This window comes from Dermacentor albipictus, chromosome 7 (assembly GCF_038994185.2).
Source record: "Dermacentor albipictus isolate Rhodes 1998 colony chromosome 7, USDA_Dalb.pri_finalv2, whole genome shotgun sequence".
Classification (NCBI taxonomy): domain Eukaryota; kingdom Metazoa; phylum Arthropoda; class Arachnida; order Ixodida; family Ixodidae; genus Dermacentor; species Dermacentor albipictus.
In genome coordinates, this window is record NC_091827.1 from 33,688,910 (window position 1) to 33,713,854 (window position 24,945).

The 24,945-nt window shown below is 49.3% G+C and overlaps 2 protein-coding genes and 1 long non-coding RNA gene across 8 annotated transcripts in view; 2 read left to right on the top strand and 1 right to left on the bottom strand.

Moving 5' to 3' along the window:
• The window catches only part of LOC139047784 (ninein-like protein), a 529,102-nt gene that overhangs the window by 370,496 nt on the left and 133,661 nt on the right, over window positions 1-24,945 (bottom strand). The gene's annotated exons all lie outside the window — the stretch shown is intronic.
• LOC139047397 (XK-related protein 6-like) overlaps window positions 1-24,945 on the top strand; it is a 71,539-nt gene that overhangs the window by 31,831 nt on the left and 14,763 nt on the right. The window lies entirely within an intron of this gene.
• LOC139047772 (uncharacterized) lies at window positions 2,999-4,783 on the top strand. Its single transcript, XR_011507374.1, has 2 exons — window positions 2,999-3,648; window positions 4,548-4,783. It is a non-coding gene; the product is annotated as an uncharacterized lncRNA (long non-coding RNA).

The window sequence follows — 24,945 nt, forward strand, 5'->3', positions numbered from 1 at the left end:
CGCACCGACCTCCCCCATTCCTTTTCTTTCCCCTTCCTTCCTTTCCATTCGCTGATTGCGATACCATTGCTGCTACTTCGGAATTCGTTCCGACTCCCATGTCGGTCGGTCGGTCGGTCGGCCCTCGGTTGTTTGAGCTCCGTTTCTTATCAAATGCGAACGGGTATAACTCGAACGTCTTGTGCTTTTTTTCGGTTTGTCCTTGTCCTTTATCGATTTCTCTTTCGTCGTGACAGTTATTTTACGTCCTCCAATATATCGGCGCATTGGCCAGCATGCCTGCCTGCGCTCGTCAGGAACAAAAGGGGCTCTCCGGACAACTCCTTTGTCGTAGGGCCCACCGCACCGGCAGTCGGGATCCCGAAAAACGTAAGAAGCGTATAGTGCGCATCGCCGAACCACGGCACCGTGTCGCAATGGGAGTCTGCCGTTAGCGGAAGGCAACAGAAAAAAAAAATCCGGAGGTATGTTTGTGCTTATAGAATTCTACAAAGAGTATGGCTTTTTTTTTACCACACAGCCTAGGGAATCTAGCGAACTTATCTAGCGCGAAAACAGCCCAGATACGAAAGCGTACGCTTTCTACAGCTCCTGTATGCCAAAAGAATGCAGGTCCATGCGTACAGGATGTGAGACACACGGCGGTTACGGTATGTACGGTGGTCACGGCACGTACGGTGGTTGCGGGACAAACGTTTGTTGTGAATGGTACGGTTGTTACAGTATGCGCGGTGGCTATGGAACATACGATTGTTACAGTACCTATATACGCTGCCTGTGCGGTGGTTACGGGATATACGGTTGTTATGGTATGTGTGGGTGGTTACGGCACATACAGCGGTTACAGGACACACATTTGCTGCGGTATGTACGGTGGTTACGGGACATGCGTTTGTTGCAAATGTACGCTGTGTGGACTTATACCGTGCTTACGCGAGAAACGGTTCTTACGGTATGTGTAGGTAGTTAAGGCACGTACAGTGGTTTCGCGCCATAAATTTGTTAGGGTATGTACGCTGGTTTCTGGACATACGGTTGTAACAGTACGCACGGTGGTTCCGATAAATAGGCTTGTTACGGAATGTGCGCTGTGTGGAATTACTGTGGTTACGAGAGATAAGGCAGTTACAGTATGTGTAGGTGGTTAAGGCACATACGATGGTTGGACACACGGCTGGTTACGGTATGTACTGTGGTTAATTACAGGACAAACGGTTGCTACAGGGTGCACAACTGTTACGAAATGAGAGTGAGCATAACGCAGCGTCAACGCGGTCACCAAATGCGTAGCTCACGTGTTCGCGCGCATTCATTTCTGCATTTCTGAATATTTTACGTGACATTGACGTACCGGCGCTACGGATGCGGCACATAATTAAGGAAAAGGGAAGCTTGACCTTCTTTTTATCCAGTACTAATCAATGTCTTTCCGCCACACTATATTTCGGAAGGAATACCAGTCTATATTGACTTAATATTGATCTGTAGCGTCCCTTCGCAAGCGAAAAATATGGCGAATAATTTATCTGAAGCCCACCCGCTTCGTCATCTAATATCCTTCCACTCTACTCTCCGCCGAAGTCAGAGCGCTGGGTCTATACCAAAGCTAAAGCGCCCGGCGTTCCTGAGATTCTTTCGATCACTGCTAACCTGGCAACGTTTAGCGCTAGAACCCTCCTGAGTTAAAGTTAATGATGCTTAGCTGGACGACCTCTTCCGGAAATTCAGAAAAGGTGTAGTCGGAAATAATCTGGGGGTCCCAGGGTACTCAACATTAGAGAGCTTTAACATTGTCCGTAAGCGCATTACCCCGTGCAGAAAAACCCGCTTACCGGTGAGATTAGACCCTTACAAAAATCGGTTTGACCTTTCAGTCACTCATGAGTCACCTATCAGTCACCCCTGTCACCTATCTGTAGACTCGACCTTTCTGTAGACTAAGTCCGCAGAATGTCTGCAGACACCGTGCGGACTGCAAGTAGACTTGTCTGTAATATGCGTGCCCAGTGAGTGTGTGTGTAAATATGTATATGTATCTATATATACATACATATTCTGAACCATGACATATTTTATAATTACGGTTGAATAGTTTTGACCTTTCAGTCACCCATGAGTCACCCACCAGTCACCTGCATGTAGAGCTAGTCTGCAGAATGTCTGCAGACACCGTGCGGACTGCAAGTAGACTTGTCTGTAATATGCGTGCCCAGTGAGTGTGTGTGTAAATATGTATATGTATCTATATATACATACATATTCTGAACCATGACATATTTTATAATTACGGTTGAATAGTTTTGACCTTTCAGTCACCCTTAAGTCACCCACCAGTCACCTCCACGTAGACCTAGTCTGCAGAATGTCTGCAGACACCGTGCGGACTGCAAGTAGACTTGTCTGTAATATGCATGCCCAGCGAGTGTGTGTGTGTGTGTAGATGTATATCTATATATAAACGCATATATGTACATATTCTGAACCATGACACATTTTATAATTACGGTTCAATAGGTCTGACCTTTCAGTCACCCATGAGTCACCCACCAGTCACCTCCATGTAGAGCTAGTCTACAGATTGTCTGCATATTGTCTGCAGACACTGTGTGGACGGCAAGTAAGTAGACTTGTATGTAATATGCATGCCAAATCTATATATATATATATTCTACATGAAACATTTGATAAATAACAGTTAAATCGGCTTCACCTTTCAGCCACCCACGAATCACACATGCACACAAGCACACACACACACAAACACACACACGTGTGCGCATCCTGAACCATGACACATTTTATCATTGCGCTCTGTTTTGCCATTTTAACATTTTGAAAACTTTGTCACTGATTGCTACAATAACAGTCTGATAATTGCAGTTATATAAATCAATTATTTATAACTAATTGAAATAAGGTAATTAATAATTATAAAATAATAAAAATAAAATAAGACATTAAAATAGATAATTAATAATTAATAAGGTAATAAGGTAATACTGGCGTGTTACATAACGTACATTAAATGCAGCAGTTATACTATGGCTCGAACCGCAGCCTGAATTTAAGGACATATCTACCGCGCGACGCCGACACCATCCATCCGACCACCGACTGCGTGGTTGCTTTCGGCGCCGGCCCCCAGGAGGCGCTGGCCGCGAGCACCGGTAAAATTACGGGTGAGTATATTTTCCCGTCTGCACCTGGTCACCGACAAGTCACGGCGTGCACGCGTGCACGCCATGTGCACGCCGCATTGACGGCGACCGATGAGGTAGTGAACATGCCGTGCCGAGAGGAATTGTGGCGATTTTTGTGTGTATTAATGATCCAAAACCCCTGTGACTGCATAACGTAGCTCTCAGTGTTTTCCGTGTGGTGTGCCGATGCCAATTATCGTAGTTATGACCCGGTCGCGCTTTCTTTGTTACCGGCTCATGAAAAGCCGATGGTACTCTCGCTGCGCTCGCATTCCATCACAGTGCGCGGAAGACTTTTTTGAAAGTTGTGCTATCACGTGCTGTAGTTCATCTGCAATTCTGCGCTGTTGACGCTGGAGGCACCGTGCACCGACTGTCCTTCCTGCGGTACCTGTGCGATGCGGCAGCAGCTGTCACGGAGACTCGTTTACCGAGCACGCCTAGAAAGGTAAGTCCGGCGCGTGCGCGCATTCTTGTAGTCCGTGAAGTGGGCATTTCTGTACGAGTAACAAGGTGATTAGTAACGTGACAAAAATGATCGTGCTTTTCGAATGTTCGTTCTTGTCGCAGGGCGCATTTAGCGAAGTTTGATGAAAATTGCCCTAAAACGTGATGTTGCCAAAATCTATCGACTATTTGCTTTCTGCTGTGAAGTTTCCTTGCGCCGGGGACTGCTTGATTTGAATAGGCGCAAAAATTCAAGCAGGGAAAGTTACTATTTCTGTACGTAATTTTTCAGCGAGAAATCGTATAGCCATTTCTAGAGGTACGTCGATTTGTCGTCTTCACAGCTAACGGCTGCGCGAGATGGCACCCGATTGCTGTGTACGACGCATGGCCAGATTTTAGCTTGTATGCAAGTTCTTTTATTTATATAGTGTCTTCAGACAGCCTGTATTTCTTGCGTTGGGTGTCATGTGTTTTCGTGTATTTGTAAATGGTTCCGAGATTTCAACAACAGTATCTATCTTTAATGGAAAAAATTGTTTTCTCACCTGAAAAAGAGGGAGTCTGTTCTTTTACAATGCATCGTCCTTTGGGGCAGGGCTTTGTTGCACCGCATAAATAAATTAGGTTTTCAAACGCTTATCATGTGTTAACGAGTTTTCTGGTTGTGCAATTCGCATTTGACTTGGTACAGACGTGCGTTTGTGTGAAGTTTTTTATAGTATATTCATGTTTGCTCCAGTTCCATTTACATGTTAACTGCCTGTGATGTAATAATCGGGTATTTGTGCAACCATGCAGCTTCATGTAGCTGTTTGTACGAGACTTTTCACAATGTCACAAGTTTACAGTTTCAGCAGGGTTAACTTTACAGTAAACTGAACATTTCTTCTTGTTTAGGGATGTCACGATTTTGTGAGCCAGAGGAATCTACATCACTTGGGAGCCTGCGGCACTTCTGCAGGCTGAACAGCGCGTCAAAGCATCTGATTTGCATGCTGCGACAAGGTGTGTGCAAGGCGGTCACTGCCACTCACATGAGATGTCGGTACTCACTACTTCATTCCTTGGAAGCGATATTCTTGGTCCCAACCAAGCAGCCCGGAAGAAATCGGAGACAAATAAAATGTGCAAAGAATACTATTGCGTCTGTTATTTTATTGCATGCATGCATGCCAGTTCCCCATAGTGGGGCTACAGAAATTCTATCTAATGTCTGCCTAAATGCTGTAATCCTGTGACCACAATCTCGACAGACTTTCTGCAGAAATGCTGTATCCTGCAGCTACACAGATTGAGCAGACTTTCTGCAGAAAGGGTGTACCAATTGGGCGCTGGGAGGTGACAGGGGGTGACAGAAAGTCTGTCACCTGTCTTCAGATATTCTGCATCCCGGGTGACTCGGGGTATGCAGAATTTCTGTAGAAAGGGTGTACCAATTGGGTGCTGGGAGGTGACAGGGGGTGACAGAAAGTCTGTCACCTGTCTTCAGATATTCTGCATCCCGGGTGACTCGGGGTATGCAGAATTTCTGCAGAAAGGGTGTACCAATTGGGCGCTGGGAGGTGACAGGGGGTGACAGAAAGTCTGTCACCTGTCTTCAGATATTCTGCATCCCGGGTGACTCGGGGTATGCAGAATTTCTGCAGCAAGTCTGCAATGATTTTTGTAAGGGGAGAGGTTTAGCTTGTCGGTATTCGGGTAAACGCAGGCGGACGGGACGTTGGGGCGTAGGCTTAAACTTGAGCGGCCTGCATGGTGCAGCAACCTGGTAGCGCAGAGCTCAAACGGACAAAAAAATAGCTAACATTGCAGTAACCAAGTGTATTTTACTTTGCTACGGGTGTAAATTTTTGGCAGCAACACGATTACGCCAGTGCCGAAAATTTACACCAGCAGCGAAGTAGAATACACTTGGTTACTTCAATAGTAGCTGTTTTTGAGCTCTGCGTCACCAGGTGGCTGCACCATGCAGGACGCTCGGTATGTGTATGTCCGCCTGCTTTTACCCGAATACCGACAAGCTAAACCTCTCTAATCTCTCCGGTAACCCGGTTTTTCTGTAAAGGGCATTGTAATGAAGCTGGGAAAGTGACATAACGCGTAAAAGAGATAACCTTTGGTCAGTCAGATGAACAGAACGGGTGCCAAAACACGGAAAATCGAAATCGATGGCAGCAGTAGGCTCGATATGTAAATACACAGACTCGTATCCAGTTTTCTGCACTGCTTTTTTGCACGATGATCGCTCACCAATTAGCTCAGCTTTGTATTCTATATACGGAGTGGTGAGAACGTGAAATCTCTGTGATAAAATCGGTTTACGTCGACCCAAGGCAGAGGCAGACGGCGATTTCAGGGAAAAACACTTCCTTTTGCACGACGATTACTATATTGATGGCAGCGGAAGCCGCAGTCACAATTACAACGATGTCCCCGATTATGATTATACGATGATTAAAAGAAACAGTTTTTTTTTCAACTAGTGCGCAGGTTAACACCGTTGCTTGGGCGAATTCCCAACCGTAGGCACGAGCCGCATGTCCAAACAGTTAAAGAAGAAGAAAAAAGATAACTCTGTTCGTACACTGCGCTGTGCACTACACGTATACCATGCACTTGTTTCCTGCAAATATAGAATTGAGGACATCCTGAATCAGTTCCCTGCTCGTAGCGCCTCCAAACAGGCACGAGCAATTATTCGGAGAACCAGCAAAACAGAGCACGCACTCGCCAAATTCGAAATAAGGCCCGCGTGCCCTTCAGTGTTACCAAAACACGCCGTCCGACATTGCTTTGCCTTTGTAATCTGCTTCCCATACGTCTACATATAAGGATCCTTATATATATATCTTGTGACGCAGCAGTAATCACGGCTTTTATTCCGCGTCAAAAGGTTAGGCGAACCGACCACGCCCACAGCAAGGAGCACACTCGAGAGCCAGCCCCACAAGCGATGATGAAGAAGAACCCCATATGAGCCCCACATGATGATGATCATGTACAGATGACAAAGAATAGCTTATATCTCGCTACACTAATGTCCCCTCGCGCGAGAGCGGCCATCCTGGCCGCAACTCAAAGGGGCGGTGAACGTCTCGTGAAAGGTTTCATACGGGAAACGTGGACAATCTCAGCAGCGCGGCAGCGGCGGTCATTTGGAACAATAACTGGTTCCACGCGATAGTTCACTGGAGAAGTCTGCTCCATGACTTTGTAAGGGCCGATGAACCGAAGCTGAAACTTGTCACACAAGCCAGGAGTACGAACTGGTGTCCGGAGTAGCACTTCCTCGCCAGGGCGGAAGCACACGACGCGATGAGAGGCGTCGTAATGCTGCTTGCGGTCCTGTTGCCGTGCTTCGGTGTTGATGCGGGCGAGCTGGCGACAACGCAGAATGCGGGACACATATTCTTCGCAGGAGGAAGGACATTGATGGACAGTTGGCGCGAAGAAAGAGACGTCAAGACAGGAAGAGGGCGAACGACCATAGACAAGGTAAAATGGCGAGTAACCGGTCGTGCGTTGAACGGCGGTATTATATGCAAAGGTCACGAATGGTAAAATTGCGTCCCAGTTTCTGTGATCCGGGTCAATGTACATGGCTAACATGTCTGACAGCGTGCGATGAAATCGCTCTGTGAGGCCGTTGCTTTGCGGATGGTAACTGGAGGTAGTCTTGTGGGTGGTTCCGGAGGCTCTGAGTACTTCGTCTAGTAGTTGCGAGAGGAATGCTTTTCCACGGTCGCTCAGGAGGACGCGAGGAGCACCGTGACGCAGTATTAAGGATTGAAGTACGAATGCAGCAACTTCAGAGGCTGAGGCAGAACTCACACAAGTTGTTTCGGCGTAGCGTGTCAAGTGATCAACGGCTGTCACAATCCATCGTTTACCGGTGAGAGTCACAGGAAGAGGGCCATATAGGTCAACTCCAACGACCTCAAATGGTTGCGACGGACATGGAACCGGTTGCAGTTGTCCGCTTGGAGCTGATGTAGGGAGCTTTCGACGCTGACATAGAGCGCAGGAAGCGACATACCTCACTACACTGGCGGACAATCCAGGCCAGTAGAAGCGCCCTTTGATGCGGTCATAGGTTTTCTGGAAACCAAGGTGACCAGCAGACATGTCGTCGTGAGAAGCCCGCAGGACATGAGCACGTAGAGAGCGTGGCAGAACAGGAACCCAGCGTTGACCGTCAGGGTGATAGACATGACGGTATAGGACGCGGTTGTCAATCTTAAATTGCGTCAGCTGCCGGCGAAGGCGGGCGTTAGGCGGGCGCGAAGCTCCTTGAAGGTGGTCAATGATGCGCCGACAGTACGAGTCGGCAAGTTGATGAAATTGGAAGGATTTGTTGTCGTGTGGAGGCATCTCGTCGACAGTGGCCAACAAGAAAGCATCTGAGGAGGGATTGAGCGAAAGCTTGTCACGGATGGTAGTTGGAGCTCCATTGCATGGTGTCGTAGGAAGCGGACAGCGAGAAAGCGCGTCTGCATCTTGGTGTTTTTTCCCGCACTTGTAGGTAATGGTAAAGTCGTATTCTTGCAAACGAAGAATCCACCGACCAAGTCGTCCAGACAAGGTCTTCAGCGTCGAAAGCCAGCATAATGCATGATGGTCTGTAACGACCGTAAAGTGGCGGCCGTGAAGATAAGGTCGAAACTTCTGCACAGACCAAATGATAGCTAGACATTCCTGCTCCGTGATGGTGTAATTCTTTTCGGCGTTTGTCAGAACGCGACTTGCGTATGCGACGACCCTCTCACCTAAAGTGTCGTCTCGCTGTAGGAGAATGCCACCAATTCCGTGACCACTAGCATCCGTATGCAGGAGGGTAGGAGCAGCTTCATCAAAATGGCGTAGTACTGGTTCAGATGTAAGAGCTTGCTTCAGATGGGTGAACGCAGATTCACATTCGGGAGACCACACAAAGGGAACATTAGAACCCAGTAATTTGTGCAGAGGTGACGCTATTGAGGCGAAGCCCCGTATGAATCGCCGAAAATAGGAAGCGAGGCCTAAGAAACTACGCAAATCTTTGGTCTTTTCGGGACGAGGGAAGTGCTGAACTGCGGAAACCTTGTCAGGATCAGGACGAATGCCATCTTTGCTCACAATGTGACCTAGAACTTTGATCGTCTTGCTCGCAAAATGGCATTTCTTGGTGTTTAGCTGAAGTCCAGCGTTGGCAAGGCACGTGAGAACTTCATCCAGACGTTGCAGGTGCTGAGAGAAGGTTGACGAGAAAACAACAATATCGTCGAGATAGCACAGGCAAGTCTTCCACTTTAGGCCACGAAGAACGGTGTCAATCATGCGCTCGAACGTTGCGGGCGCATTGCAAAGGCCGAACGGCATGACATTAAACTCGTAGAGCCCATCTGGTGTTGAAAACGCTGTTTTCTCCTTATCGTCCTCATGCATAGGTATCTGCCAGTAGCCGGAACGCAGATCGATGCTGGAGAAGTACTCGGCACCCTGCAGGGAATCCAAGGCATCGTCTATTCGCGGCATAGGGTATACATCCTTGCGTGTGATCTTGTTAAGTGCTCGGTAGTCGACACAAAATCGAACAGAGCCGTCTTTTTTGCGAACCAAAACAACGGGGGAAGACCAAGGGCTAGCAGAGGGGCGTATTATGTTGCGTTGGAGCATGGCGGTGACGTTCTCGTCAATGACTTTCCTCTCGGCTAGCGATACGCGATATGGTCTACGGCGCACGATGGATGTACCATCTGTCTCTATCCGATGCGTCGTAATCGAAGTCTTTCCCAACGAAGATGAATGCGCGTCAAAGGAAGCTTCATGTTTTTGGAGCAAAGCAAGCAATTGTTGTGACTGCGAAGGTGTCAGGTCGGAACTGATGGCAGCTGCAAGAGCTGAAGGAGATGCGGCCCGTCCGGTACAAGGACCTTCAGAGGAAGCTGGTTTAAAGGAAATAACAGATATAGACTCTGATGCAGTGGCGCAAGCCAATGTAGTGCCTTTAGGGATGAGAATCTTTTCGGATGTCGGGTTTGTAGCGTAGAGAAGTGCAGAGCCATCATCAAACCTAACGAGCCCTGATGCAAAGGCTATCCCTCTTGCAAGACAGCGTGCAGATGGTAAGACGAGCACGTCGCCGCAGTCAATCACATCAGACGTGATAGTAACGATGCTTTGATGGCGAGGAGGTAACGCGGTATCTTCTGCAGCAAGGAAGTGAAGGGGTGTGTCATCTGCATGAAGTGAATAGGTCGTGTCGGTCATATGGAGAACGCGTTGTCCACAGCAGATGGAGGCGGAGGCCATAGAAAGAAAATCCCATCCCAATATGAGCTGCTGGGCACACGAACTTAGCACTGCAAATTGTACGTGATGTAGAAGTCCATCGATGGAAATACGAGCTGTGCACATGGCGATAGGTCGAATGGAGGCCCCTTGAGCAGCGAGTAGCGTAGGTCCTTCATAGGGGGTCGTAACTTTCCGAAGTCGCGAACACAAATCACGGTGAATGACTGAAACACTAGCACCAGTGTCTATTAAAGCTTCTACTTGGACACCTTCTACTACAACCAATATCACATTGTACGGACGCGATGGAGGAATTTCAGTCCTGTCGTGCGATGCAGCTTTTCCTCCAAAAGCTGCATAATTTAGTTTTCCGGACGACGCTCGGCGAATTGAGAAGCAGGTCTCAGTGGGGACGTAGAGCGGCGAAGGGGTGACGGCGAGCGGCGTCTCGCAGGACGGTAAGCCGTCCCGGATGCTACAGTAGGCGATGGAGAGCGTCCGCGCGGTGGACCATAAGGACGGCGTTGGTCATGGAAGCTCCCTAGACGTTGGAAAGTAGCTCCGGGCGAAAAGTCATCCCGTTCGTACACGTCATAGCCGCGACGCTCGTCTTGCTGGCGCTTGCGGCAAAAACGCGCTATGTGGCCGCGATAGCCGCAGTAGTAGCAGATGGGACGAGGAGGACGCCACTGCGGATAGCTGGTTTGGGTAGGTGCGCTGGTAGTCATGGAAGCGATGTGAGCCGGTGTTGGTTTTGGAGGCATCGGTGGGACGATAACTGGAGTAGCTGCGGCTACTTGTGCGTACGTCGATGGGGCCCTAGGTGTTAGAGGGTCCGTGTACGCTGCACCAGCCATGGATGCCAATTCCTCCTTGATGACATCTCGCAGATTGGTATCGGAGGCATGAGAAGGCATAGGTCCTGCTGCTAAGCCAAGATACTGGAGCTCTTCTCGAATTATTGCGCGTATCATTGCTCGTAACGTAGGGTCGTTGGCGCTAGTGTTTGCAGTGGTGTCCGGCGGCAACCGTACTGATTCCAGTTCGTCAAGGCGCTGGCAAGTAGCGACGATATCAGCGATGGTAGTGGGGTTCTGGATGGCTAAAGCATTGAAAGCAATAGCGCCGATGCCTTTGAGGATGTGGCGAACCCTGTCTGATTCGGTCATGGCCGTGTGCACGCGTCGACAAAGAGCAAGCACATCCTCGATGTACGACGTATAAGATTCACCGGGTTGTTGCTTGCGAGTGTCGAGCGTCTTTTTTGCGAGGGCAGAACGAACAGCCGGTGTGCCGAAGATTTGGCGGAGCTGCTGTGTGAAAGCACCCCAGTTCGTGAAATCAACCTCATGGTTGAAAAACCAAGTCTTCGCTACGCCTGTCAGATAAAAGGCGACGTGACGCAGCTTGGACGCATCGTCCCAACGGTTAGCCGAACTCACTCGGTCATAGTCGTCCAGCCAATCCTCGACGTCTTCACCGCGAAGTCCAGCAAACAGATGGGGATCACGCTGGTGCCCACTGACAACCCAATACGGAGCGGCTGGGGTAGTCGAGGCCGAGATGGTGGAAGTAGAAGTGCCTGTGGGCTCGTCCTGCGACATGTTGGCGGACAGCTGGCACAATCGGCGACCCGATCGAAGCTCCAGGAGGTTGAGCGGGGAATCAGAGGACGGGGGACCGAAGAGCACACTCCACCACTTGTGACGCAGCAGTAATCACGGCTTTTATTCCGCGTCAAAAGGTTAGGCGAACCGACCACGCCCACAGCAAGGAGCACACTCGAGAGCCAGCCCCACAAGCGATGATGAAGAAGAACCCCATATGAGCCCCACATGATGATGATCATGTACAGATGACAAAGAATAGCTTATATCTCGCTACAATATATATATATTATATATATATAATGCGCAATCCCCACCCCTAACATCACTTTGCTAATGACCTTATCGCACTCAAAAGAAGAAAAACGCGATAACACCGACGGCAGCTTCATTGGCACGGTTTTTCTCGCGTTGCTCATTACGAACCACGAGTGAAGCGCTTCGAACACGCCGTATACAGCTCTCTCTGTCTCTCTCTGTGCATATCTTCCCTTAATCCGCGAACAGCAATAACAGAAGAGAGTGTTTCAGCAAGAGAAAAAGAACAGGGAGAAGTGGGGAGAAAACTCCGCTAATGATGTAGCCTCGTTTGTTTATCGGCAACCGCGAATCCGTTTCGAAGCATGCTATAGCTGTTAAAGAACGAATATCTCGTTCCCTTCACTTTCAAACGCCCATCTACATGTGGCTTTGTTTGTTTCTCTCGAACCTAACCTAGGCGGCCGAGCGGGGGAAAGGAATGGGGGGGGAGGGGGCACTTATCCAGAAAACGCACCTGCCTTCCCGATTGCCTTAATCGCAACAATCCCATCACGGGAACGAACGGAAGCGCACGCTAAAGGCGAAGAATTTGCGGCGTTCCAAAAACTCATTCTCCTTGTTTCAGCTCAAACATCCCTCGTTTTCTCGTTTGTCTTTTTCTCTCAAACAATTCTCATCGCACATGCCTCGAATTCTCTGCCGGAATGCACCACTTGGAAATCAGACTTGGGAAAGGGGGAGGATGGGAGGGCGGAGGGGGAAACGCACGCCCGCCTGCTTCCGCGGAGTTTCCCTAATTACTCAAAGGCAGCCCCCCCTACATTTCTAATCATGATTGCGCGCCAAATGCTTCCAAGGAGCGGCAAAATAAAATAAAACGGAAAGACATCGCCCACACGATCGCGGATAACTTTGGGAAGAAGGAAAGCACAGACTTCAGTCGAGCATGCGCGTTACAAGAACGACACACGCGCAGACCCGTATAAAGACGAGACGCCGGGAAGAAGTAGCTGATAAAAAAAAAAGAAAGAAAAAGAAGAGTGACCTTCTCTTTTTAACCGTGCGGTGAATCGCTGGAATGCCTTCGTTATCCCCGCAAGAAGCAGACGACGACGTCTTCGCCGAGGCAACACTACAGCAGGTTCAAGCATAGGGCGATTGCCGTCTTTTTTATTTAGCTTCTCGTCGTCCAATCTACGTCTTCTAGTCGTCGGTACTCCGACGACTTCGCAACGTCTCTGCTAAATACGTGCACGACTGCAGGAGCCGAGTACTGAATCAACCAATAAGAACAGCGAAGAGAGAGGGGGGGAGGGTGTCTAAATACGTGTACAACTGCAGGAGCTGAGTACCGCATCAACCAATAAGAGCAGCGAAGAGAGAGGGGGGGGAGACGTGTGACTGACGACGCTGCTGCAGCAACGTCGTCGTCTGCTGTCGAAAAAAAAAACATACGGAGAACAGACGACGCTGCAACGCGGGCGGCGAAGGTCAAAGAGTTCCGTATTTAGAAAAAAAAAAAGAACCTTGTCGCTGGGCCAGCGTGTTGGTGTTTGATTTTGGTAACAAAGACAACCGACGCGACAAAAGAGACGCGGCGAGCGCGAAAGAGCGAAACTCGGGCAGCGTGCGCTCGTCCAGCCCGTTGTGTTTTTTTTTTCGTGCGCGTCTTCCATAATTGTATCCCTCGATACCGTTTGCGTATATAGCTAAGAAAAAAAAATACGTTGCAGATTCACCCGCTCAGCGTAATTCGGAAGTCGTTTACTAGGTTGATGTTTGCCGGAGCAAAAGCACCGTCGAAACGAGGAACTACTTTTTCGTTTCTTTCAGCAGCCTGTACAGTCTCGCCTGAAGTAGTGCGCAACATAAGGTAGTTTCTCAGCGCCATACTTCGACAGCACCGCTATAGTTTTGTAAAGAAGACAAGAGTGTGGGCTTAGGAGTCCGTCCGCGACAACTATACACCTAAACCCCGTAAAACTATAGGCCCGTTTCTTCGAGAAACACGCCGCAAAAGACTCAAATGACACACACACACACACACACACACACACACACACACACACACACACACACACACACACACTTGCAGTGGGCTGAAATCGCCGAAATATAAATCCCTCACGCTTGCCCCGTCTCGTCTGCACCTTCCACAGCCGAGCGCAGATCACACGACATTTCGTCACGTCGACGGCACCCGTTCCCGGATTAAAGGCCTCAGCCACGACGACAAATCGAGCCCCTCGCTACTTCTACATGCCACTGACGCAATGGACGCCATCCAAGGACACAGCCGCGGCGACTGCGGAAGAAAAGCATCAAGACGTAGTCCTAACCCGATGGTTAGCGCTCGTCGCGGCTTTCCAAGGCTATAAACAGCGCTCGGGAAAAGTTGATCTACGGAAGCTTAGCGGTGCGGACGCCCTAACGGATGGACGCGGTTTAAGCGATAAGCCCCCCAAACGCCAATGAGATTTGCGATCACGCCACTCTTCGGTTCCCCGTCTATCTCCGTACATAGGCGCCAGGTGGAAAATCTCATAATGCTCCTCTGGAAACCGTGGTCACGGCTCTTGCACTGCGCCGCGGCGAAAAGCCCTACTGCATGACCACGCGAAACCGAGCCTCGGGTAAAGCCGTCGCCACGTCCAGTGGCGACAAAATGCGAACGCCGAATTCGCCAGAGACTGTCGCGATGGACGGGCGCCACAAGCCCGTTTATATAAGCATGCACTCTTAATGTCGTTCCGCAATTTCCTTCTTTCCTTCCCTCCTCTCTCTCCCTGTTATCTTTGTTTCCCACTTTTCCCATTCCCCGGTGTAGGGTAGCCAACCGGACGTTATTCTGGTTAACCTCCCTGCCTTCTACTTATCTCTTTCCCTCCTTAATGTCGTTCCACAATGTGGAAGAGTTTTGCAAAATATGCTACACAAGGTGGAACTTATATAAGGAAGGAGGTTAATATATCTCTTACCCAGTATAGGTCTGTGCATACTCTCTTAATAAGAAGGCACGTAGGCCTTGTGCGAAATCGTCATCCTCATCATCCTCATCAGCCTGTTCTAAGTTTTAAGCAGGCCGAAGAGCCCCAGCTTTTTCATGACGGGGGAGCGACAGTTACATGAGTTAACGGTGCCCATCCGAACGAACAGAGACGTTATCTGCTCTGGGTTCGCGCTAGGGAAACGTCGAGAGTCCACGAGGTCTAGTGACCCGTGTGTTGCTGCAGCAGAGAGCACGCCCGTACCAACGGTCACTCCCGAAGCTCCCTAATCACCCCTTCCATCCCCAATCCACGCCGCATTAGCACCGTCAACTCGGCACGCCCGTCCTTCGCTTCTGATACTCTGTCCCCATTTCCCCAACGATGCCCGGCCGCACGTCGAGCGTTAACAAGCTGCCAAAGCCAGCGCCAGTGCACAAACGGCCGGTGCGTCCCCCCCTTCGCCCTCCTTCCTTTCCCAATTCGCTACCACTTTCAACAGCGTCGGTGTCAAGCCGCAGGCCTCCCCAGTCTCCCGCACCCGGCCTCCTTTTATCCCCGCCGCGACCGACAGTGCCCCCCACCACCCGAAAACACGGCTTAGGTTACTATACACATGCAGCCCGCATCATCGGCAGGAGTTCTCCGTGCTAAAATGTCGACGTCTTCACCAACCACCCACGCAAGGCGATCACTCGCCGAGCAAGTGTCCGGCTACTAATTGGATCGTCCAATCGGCGTGAACGCCCGCCTTTCGTCAAAGCCCTCCTCCTCCTCCTCACGGCGTCCCCATCTCTCCCCGATTTCCCCCCACCGAGAGAAAGAGGGGGGTGTCATCAGTTCAGGCTTCGTCATACTTCAAAAACCAGCGGTCAGACGCATGTACATACACTCTCGCACCACCCATCGTCGCAAAAGGGCCGGCACCCCGAGCGGCTCGCTATCCGACCCGACGGAGAATCCCTAATCCTTCATATCGATATCCCTTCCCACTCCTATCCTCGTGTCCCGGACAGAGACATACCTAACTCCAGCTATATCCCTAATACACAATAAAGCCCACTCTTTCCCAAAGCCGCGATGACCAACAACAGAACCGTGAGACACTGAATCCACGCGCCGTGGCGCGTCACATGGAGCCCACTTTTCGCACTTGCGCAACTCTGGGCCCACCCTCCTCTTCGAGCGTCCCCTTTTCGCGCCTTCTACGACAACGAGGGGGGGGGGGGGGGAGTCGAAACTTCGATGCGGTAGAAGTTCACCCTCCGAAGGTCTCCCCAACCTCCGTCTCCCTACCACGCACCCCTCCCTTCCTTGGCCCAGGGAGCCAACATCATCAGCGCGGCACTGACTACGCCAAATGTCGAGCGCGTCGCCGCTTTCTTTACGGGCACTACACCGAAAACCCATCCTCTCGGACGTCCGCCCTCGCCGGACCACCGCCAGCTCCATCCCTCGTCTTCCCCGCTACGCTTCCCAACATCAAGTCATGCACGCCTATATCCATCCCCCGTCCCCTTCGCCGCTCCTCTGCAAGCAAATGCCTTAACGCTATACTCACCACGCCCTCCGCTCCCGACGGGGAAAACTTTTCCCTCCGTGGCTCGCCCGCTATCCCCACAACGTCCACCCCCAACGGGAGCGAACTTTCCCGATCATCCCTCGCCATCCCCCCACCTTTTTCTCGTCGACGAAGCACCTTCATCAGCCCCTCCCCGCTGCACCACGACTCCTCCTCTCCCATGCATTTCGTCTTCGCCGCGCCGCGTCCCGGACACCCAAGGCGAGCCGTGGCAACAATAGGGATCCGAAGATTCATCGACTCGGGAGAAGCGGGGGTATACCCGCGTGACCGCTGCTACACAACACACCCGACTGCTGGGCAGGGCCCGGGGCTGATGACGAAAGAGAGGCGTGATTAATAACACGTTACCCCGAACCCTCGCGCAAGCATCGCCCGGGCCCAGCCGCCCTCGCCAGGCGTCTGGCGGGACCCCGCGCCGCGCTCCCTACATCCCCAACGGTGGAACACAGATAAAAAAGGGAAATCGGGCGCCTACGTAACATGGGGATCGCGATAGCGGGAGAGATTGCCCGTCGCGCCTTTTTTTGGTGTACTACAGCACCCTCTGTATATATGTCCGAAGGCGACGATCACAAACGGGACGACGCGCACGGTTACTGGCACGGGGAGGAAAAACAAGGGTGGCTCGTGAAGAAGGACCACGTCGCGGAGTTTCGTAAGGACTTATTGTATTCGGCGACGACCTAAGACATCGGTCCAAGCGCCGCCCACAAAACCGCATTGTAACAGCCGTCTGCGCCTCGGCGCTCCAAAATTTATCGCCCGAAAACAAAGAGCTTCCCTCAAAAATTACTTGAGGGGACTATGACACCACGGTCGTTCAGCTACCATGGGAATAATGGGGTAGTACATGGATTTGCGCATTCCCTGCGCTTGTGGCTTACGCGTTTTTGTCGCCTCATTCAATATGCTTTATTTTTCAAGACTTCCGAGCAGTCCATTTTTTCTTTTTTCAGACGCACGAAGACAGTAAGTCTCTGCCCACACGTATATATAATCGTTGCTAATTGTTGCAATTATAGTGGAATATTTTGGTGAAAATGGTAAATTTACTAAGCCAGACATCCTTTCTGAGGCAGCGGAAGGATGAAGTTTGGGCAGAAACGTGTCCGACGTTGGTTAAACCGCAAGACACTATATAGGGCCAGATTTCCCCCTAATAATTTTAGTAGCAAGCTCGACGCCCAAAACACGGCGTCCGAGATCTCCGATCTCGTAGGCTGTGCCCTAAATATGTGCTGATATGCAAAGAAGGTCGCCTCCTCCTCTACGTCATGGGAGTAAGCGATCGTAAATTGGGCAGCCCATCATCATCATCATCATCATCATCATCATCATCATCATCATCATCATCATCATCAGCCTGGTTACGCCCACTGCAGGGCAAAGGCCTCTCCCATACTTCTCCAAAACCCCGGTCATCGGCAGCCCATCAAACATCGTGAAAAACGTGGAAGCTCGTACTTTGTCAAAACACATTGTTTATATGCCGACTTGCTTTCAACGTGCTACAAAGTCGCTGTCGACAGCTTCGCTTGGCGGAACGAATTGAGACACACTCCACCCGCATATATGACACGAAGTATGGAAATGTTGTACAGGTTTATACCGCACCGTGTGCGTGTGTGTGGCCAAGCGGTGAATAGTCTTCTTCGGGGGCGAAAGAAAGGTGTTGAGCAAGACTTCCAAGACCTCTTTGTCGCACAACGCGCCAGGAGAAAAGAAAAAAAGAACAGGCAGCAAAGTATACCACAGCAAATTACTTCATTAACCATAACACTCTCTCGCTCTCTCGAGACACTGCGTACAAAAGCGCTTGCGAGGGAAGCGTCAAGCGAGACAATGAAGGCGGTCACATCCATAATGGCGCTGCAGGAAGAAGAAGCCCGCGGGGTGCAGTTTCCGACGTCAAAAGCAACTTGGGTTGTCTGCGGCAGCTTCAAAGCTTGTGCAATACGTAACGAAAGCGGTACTCTGCGCAGCCCTTATCGAAGTATGTTATACAGTGCGCAGGCTGCCTACGCAGACATCTTGCGGGACCACAGACCCTAAGCCTCCGTATAGGTCTTCCTATGGTGAACACGGGGGAAGGAAAACAAGAGGCAAAAGGCAGAAAGGTTAACCAGATTAATTAAGCGTCCGGTTGGCTACTCTGCACATGTGACAGTGGGCAGTATACAAACGGCATTGTTATGGCGTCAGCTCGCAATTAGGTATTTTCCCAAATTAAGAATGCGCAGTTAGGGAACGCTGACGGCCGGCCGGGCGTATGCAAAATTCTTACATGAAGTACAAAAGAACAAAAAAAACAAAGAAGAAACCAAGCCAAATCACAGTCATTCGCAAACACAAGAGTGCGCTGTTGTTGTATTTCTCTTTTTGTTTTAGCGAAACTAAGCCACTCGGGCACGATACTTCAATGCAACCTGCGGATTCCGGGCAATTTTGGCACAAACTGCATTTGTACACATTTTACGTAACCGGCTACTGCAAATGGGCACGTGTACACACGTGATTCGCAATCACATGTCCGCACTTTGCTTGAGCAGCGACGACGTGAAAACGCCCTTAACCGAAGGAAAAAGCAAGACCGTCCCAAAGGCAACGCGTGAGTGTCGATCACCGTTTTCTGGATTACGCGGAGTACCCGAACGAGTTGTCCGCTACAAGGACAAGGACGCCAAACTTATAAAAATAAATTTAAAGAGAAGAAAGCTGCTCGCTCCTCGCACCATATAAAGGTCACCCGAAAGCCATGTGCTATAACGCTTATGCTACAGCGAGAGAACAGAAGGAATAAAAAAAAATGTTTTTGTGCAGGAAAAAAAAAAAACTCGTCACGTGCGCGCGTCCCAAACTTTCGAAAGCGTCGTAGGCGGAGAGAGTCGTCGCCGTCGTTCGGGCACTGACGAGTTCCTTTTTTTTAATTTCTTTATTTTTTATACGTGGGAGGCTCAAAAACAGCAACGCGTGGTCGTGGCGTCTTGTAATAATTTATGCACTGACACGCGCACACACACACACAACTCACTATACTGTGTGGGCCAGCGCCTGGTATTTGTGTACGTATCGCGCGTAATAAGAAAAATATTCAAAAAGAAAAAAAATTCATTATTCGCAATCTCGTTGAATGGAGCATGGGACAAGTACGCGCGGCGTTCGCCGCTATTCTCCGAAGTATACCGCGGCGAATGAATCTGAGAAAACGATCCATCATCGCAGCAGTGCCTCGACGAGGGGGAACAAAAAATGTGTGGCGAGAGCGGAATCAGTCATCGCCCTGAAGAGCGTTGAGAGTTTGTATATATATATATATATATATATATATATATATATATATATATATATATATATATATATATATATATATATATGAAACAGAAGTGCACGCGAGATGTCGAAAATATCTCGCCTAGCGTTAAAACTTTAAATCGATTACCGGACGCAAAACACAAAGGAAAGAAAATGAGACAGCCCGTTCCAAATATGGCCTCCCATAGATCACCTTGATGGCCATAACCAATCCCCGTCTTCTCTTTCTTCCCCTCCCCCCCACCCATATACGTTTCCTTCCTTACGTCCCCCTATATATTAGGGAAAGCCAGTTCTCTGTATGGGAAAAAGAAAACTGACCATAAGCTGCGACGTTTCAGATGGTGATGGTTATTTCTTATTTTTGTTCTTCCTATGTGCCTTCGACGATCTTCCTAGGTTAGACTGAGAAAGGCCGTTAAAGTAAGAGCTCGTTACGGGCAAAATTGATTTTCACTGCCGTTCCCCAAACTCGCCCCCTCCCCACGTTCTTGTTTTTCCTTTTTTTTTTCATTATCTGCTTCTTTCTTCGTTTCGCTTTCTTCTTGCAAGCTCTCCGACTTTCCGTCGCCACTGAGATTTCCGCGCCGAGAGTTCTCCGGAAATTTGGTCGAAGCGTACGCGCCTATACGTATACGTTCTTGTACAGTGTACTCGTATAGTCTATATACGGTCTTACCGATAGATGGCTTTCACGTGACGTCATGGACGCCGTTACTCGCCACGCTGGTCCTCCAACATGGCGGCTAGGATGACGTCAGTGCAAGCCGTCTATAGAGAACCGCACTACACTTTTACGTCACGACCAGTATGTTTACTTGTAACAGGCCCTAGTACAAGTATGTACGGTACACAGGTCCTACAGCGGCTCCTCCGCTTCTTCTTCCACAACGTCTGATCTTTTCAGGCAACCATTTATTTGGCATTTGCGGAAAGCTCTACTCATAGAGCAGTCATTCAGTCTTGTAAATCTTGCTTGCAACCAGGTTCTAAATATGTTCAGAGGCTGTTCCTGCAGTAGTTTCTTAATTATTATTATTATTATTGCAATTACTAATTTTGCGTTCATAACCGATTCTATTTTTCTTGATAGTTAACTGTCTTTTTCCATTAGTCAGCACAAGCGCGGTACACAATTAAATGGAATTAAGTATTCATGTTGCAAATGTATGCGTTTGCATTTGACTATATTCGATATTGGATTCGATATTCGAAGCTTACTACCCGTAGTCGATTCGCATTCGAAAAAACTTGGTATTCGCCCACCTCAAGTTTAAACGTATTCTTTCTGAAAGCTTTCGTTAAAATCGACATTAATTCGTCCTCAACCGAAAAAAAATTTATTTCGCGGTTCCCTTGCACTTCGCCTCCGTCGAAATACGGCCACTGCTGCCAGGGCAAAAACAACTAACCTCCAACTCGCCAGCGTAACGCCACAAGCACCCAAGCAATAGCGGCGAGAGTAAACGAGTATGCTGGAAACGAGCATGCTGGAAACCGCAAACTTGGAACTACTAACTGACCGAAGAAAAACTGCCAGATGAAATTTTCCTTCGCCAGCTTTATTACGGGAAACTAGGAATACAAGCGCGCGACTATATTATTAAGGACGCATCTCGAGTACCCCGCCACAAACACAGCCAGTATTTAAAACCGCTCTTTGCACGAACAAACCTTTTTAAATACTCAGTTTTCCCGAAAACAATCAATGATCGGAATGCCCTACCTGGAAATTCCCACTGGTTACAATTACCGACTTGATGTATCTTGTTGACTGTATCTATTGTATATATCTGTATGTTCGCTTTCTTTTTTGTATTTGCTCACGTAGCCCCCTCCTGCTTGGACAGATGTCCGCAGGGTTGTCAAAATAAATAAAATAAAAAATAATTTGGCCTAATACCGTTGTGTTAGTCACAGTGAACGAAAGGCATGCGTGAAGAAGTGCGATTCGAATACCGCGAGATGACATGAAAACCCAGTGACAATGCAGCATGAACATGCCAACCTACCGCACGACGTTACACCCTCATCACTATGTTTAGACAGAGAGAAAGAAAGTTATTTCTTTTTTTTAACGCAGGAAGCACAAAAGGGCGGTCACTTTCTCCAAATACGCATGTACATGTTCGATTTGGCATATAACCGTGGTATTTAAACAAGAGATTGACGATCCGTTGTTCTTGTCCGTTTCTTTTTTTTTTTCAGTCGGAACGTATACGTTACAGTCGGTGACAAGCACCGACTTCAAGAAGCGATAATGTCCGCAAGCCGTCATCGAGTCTGAAGGGCATAAACACATCATCTACATACACACACTATAGATTAGAACGAGCGAGCTCTCTCAAAATGCCTCGTTTTCTAATTTTACGTCCCCTCTTTCCCCTACACACCGCACGCACATGGTGGCGAACCCGGTACTATTCTGCGTGACCTCCCCTGTGCCTCTTGTCCTCCCTGTCCGCCACCTGTCTGCCACCTCTCTCGCCTACTTATACCACTCTATTTGTATCTATCTATCTCTACATATCTGCCTATATTTATCTCACTTTCTATTCTTCTATCTCTTTATCCATATACTTACTTTTCCATGTCTATCAGTCGCTCTACCTATGACTAACGTCTCTTTCTAGGTCTGTGTCTTCGTCGGCCAATCTATATCTATTTAATATCCGTCTATACCACTCAATCAGTTTACATTTCTCCCTCTTCTATCTATCGCTCCCTCTCTGTGTATCGGTTGCTCCCTCTCTCCCTCTATTTTTATCCATCATAGCTATATATATGTATCATATATATCTACTTATCTATCCATCTATCTATCCAGCATATCTATCTATCTAGCATATATATCCATCTATCTATCCAACATATCCATCATATCTATCTATCCAACATATCCATCATATCTATCTACCCAGCATATCCATCATATCTATCTATCCAGCATATCTATCTATCTATCTATCTATCTATCTATCTATCTATCTATCTATCTATCTATCTATCTATCTATCTATCTATCTATCTATCCTCGTCCTTCGGACACCTCACACGTGCGCCGCACGGTTGTAGAACCACCGCTCCCAACCTTCGCGGCAACCCGCAATCACGCCACGCGCCGCGGCCGCCTCGACGGTCAGCGTTGTTGCCGCACGCGTCTTCCGAAAAAACACCTTCAGCTCGAGGAGATTGCGCGAGCCAGAAAGGCTGGTGACACAACACGCGTCAGGCCGACCACGACACCGCATACGCGGCCGAAGCCTAGCCAGCACCTCGACCCGTGTACCTCAGAGTTCATTAGAGGGCCAGTTTCCATTAGTGCGCGCTATGACGACACGCGATACGTGGTGCGCTGCGCACAGAACAGCGAGTGGAGAGGAAGGGGGGAGGGGGGTTAATCTCCAGACGGGGCCAGTGCTTCCTGTGACCGAAGGCCGCTCTTTCCAAAACACACACACATGAGTGGGTGGGGCGAGCTAGCTAGGCGCTTACGTAAGACGTTCTGTCCTGCGCGGGATGAAGAGTCGGGGAGGTCGTGGTGGAATAGCGTTTATCACGAAAATGTGCACGTGTATCTACTTAGCTTGCATACTAGTCAACCTTTCACGGGAAAATACTGCACATGGTGTGTGTGTCTGTGTGTGCGTGTGAGTGTGTCCTTACCTTAACGAAAAGACGGATTGCCACGCAAGAGGCACACTCCAAGAGACGTTCTCGGTCGTTGACGCAGTGTCGGTGATGGTAAATGGAATTGCACATACTACAAAAATGCGCATCACAGGTCACTTAGTGTGCATCGGTTGCTCGATTTGTCGTGCAAACTCATTACAACAGAGGCAAAATCAATGTACTGGGTGACGGCCACTATTCGAGCCGACCGGCGAACCACAAGAGAGGAAAGGCAAGAACAGTTATAATGACGCTATGGCCTAGTAGCGGAAGCGTGCCATAGACTTATACCACAGTGCCGGCAGAGACGTGTCCGGCAGCAACGGCAGCCTCGGCAGAGACACCTAGCGGTGTGGCGCTTAACCAAAGCGCGTGTCTTTCAGCCTATACTATAGAGTTTCCTGCAACGATCACTAGAGGGAACTCTGGCGCTGCGATGGTTCAGCCACCATGGGTGGAAATCATATTGACCGCAAAAAAGACGGGGACAGAGGAAGAAAACACATAAACAGCACGGGCGGTAACTTTCAACTGTGCTGTTTATGTGCCCGTGCTGTTTATGTGTTTTCTTCCTCTGTCCCCGTCTTTTTTGCGGTCAATATATTTTGCAGTAAATACCAACTTGGCCAAACTGAAGTTCTTCTGAAGCACCGTGGGTGGAGAGAGAGAGAGAGCAGGGAAGAAGGAAAGGCAGGAAGGTTACCCAGACTGAGTCCAGTTTGCTACCCTACACGTGGGGAGATGAATGGGGAGTGGAGAGAGAGAGAGAACAGGGAAGAAGGAAAGGCAGGAAGGTTAACCAGACCGAGTCCAGTTTGCTACCCTACACGTGGGGAGATGTATGGGGAGTGGAGAGAGAGAAAGCAGGGAAGGAATGGCAGGAAGGTTAATCAGACTGCGTCCAGTTTGCTACCCTACACGTGGGGAGATGAATGGGGAGTGGAGAGAGAGAGAGCAGGGAAGAAGGAAAGGCAGGAAGGTTAACCAGACTGAGTCCAGTTTGCTACCCTACACGTGGGGAGATGAATGGGGAGTGAAGGAGAGAGAGAGCAGGGAAGAAGGAAAGGCAGGAAGGTTAGTCCAGTTTGCTACCCTACACGTGGGGAGATGAATGGGGAGTGAAGGAGAGAGAGAGAACAGGGAAGAAGGAAAGGCAGGAAGGTTAACCAGACTGAGTCCAGTTTGCTACCCTACACGTGGGGAGATGAATGGGGAGTGAAGGAGAGAGAGAGCAGGGAAGAAGGAAAGGCAGGAAGGTTAACCAGACCGAGTCCAGTTTGCTACCCTACACGTGGGGAGATGAATGGGGAGTGGAGAGAGAGAGAGAGAGAGCAGGGAAGAAGGAAAGGCAGGAAGGTTAACCAGACTGAGTCCAGTTTGCTACCCTACACGTGGGGAGATGAATGGGGAGTGAAGGAGAGAGATAGCAGGGAAGAAGGAAAGGCAGGAAGGTTAACCAGGCTGAGTCCAGTTTGCTAACCTACACGTGGGGAGATGAATGGGGAGTGAAGGAGAGAGAGAGAAAAGATGAGTCTATACCACACTTTCACCGTGGAATGATGATTAGTACGTGGACTTGGCTGATCTTTGTGTTGTGG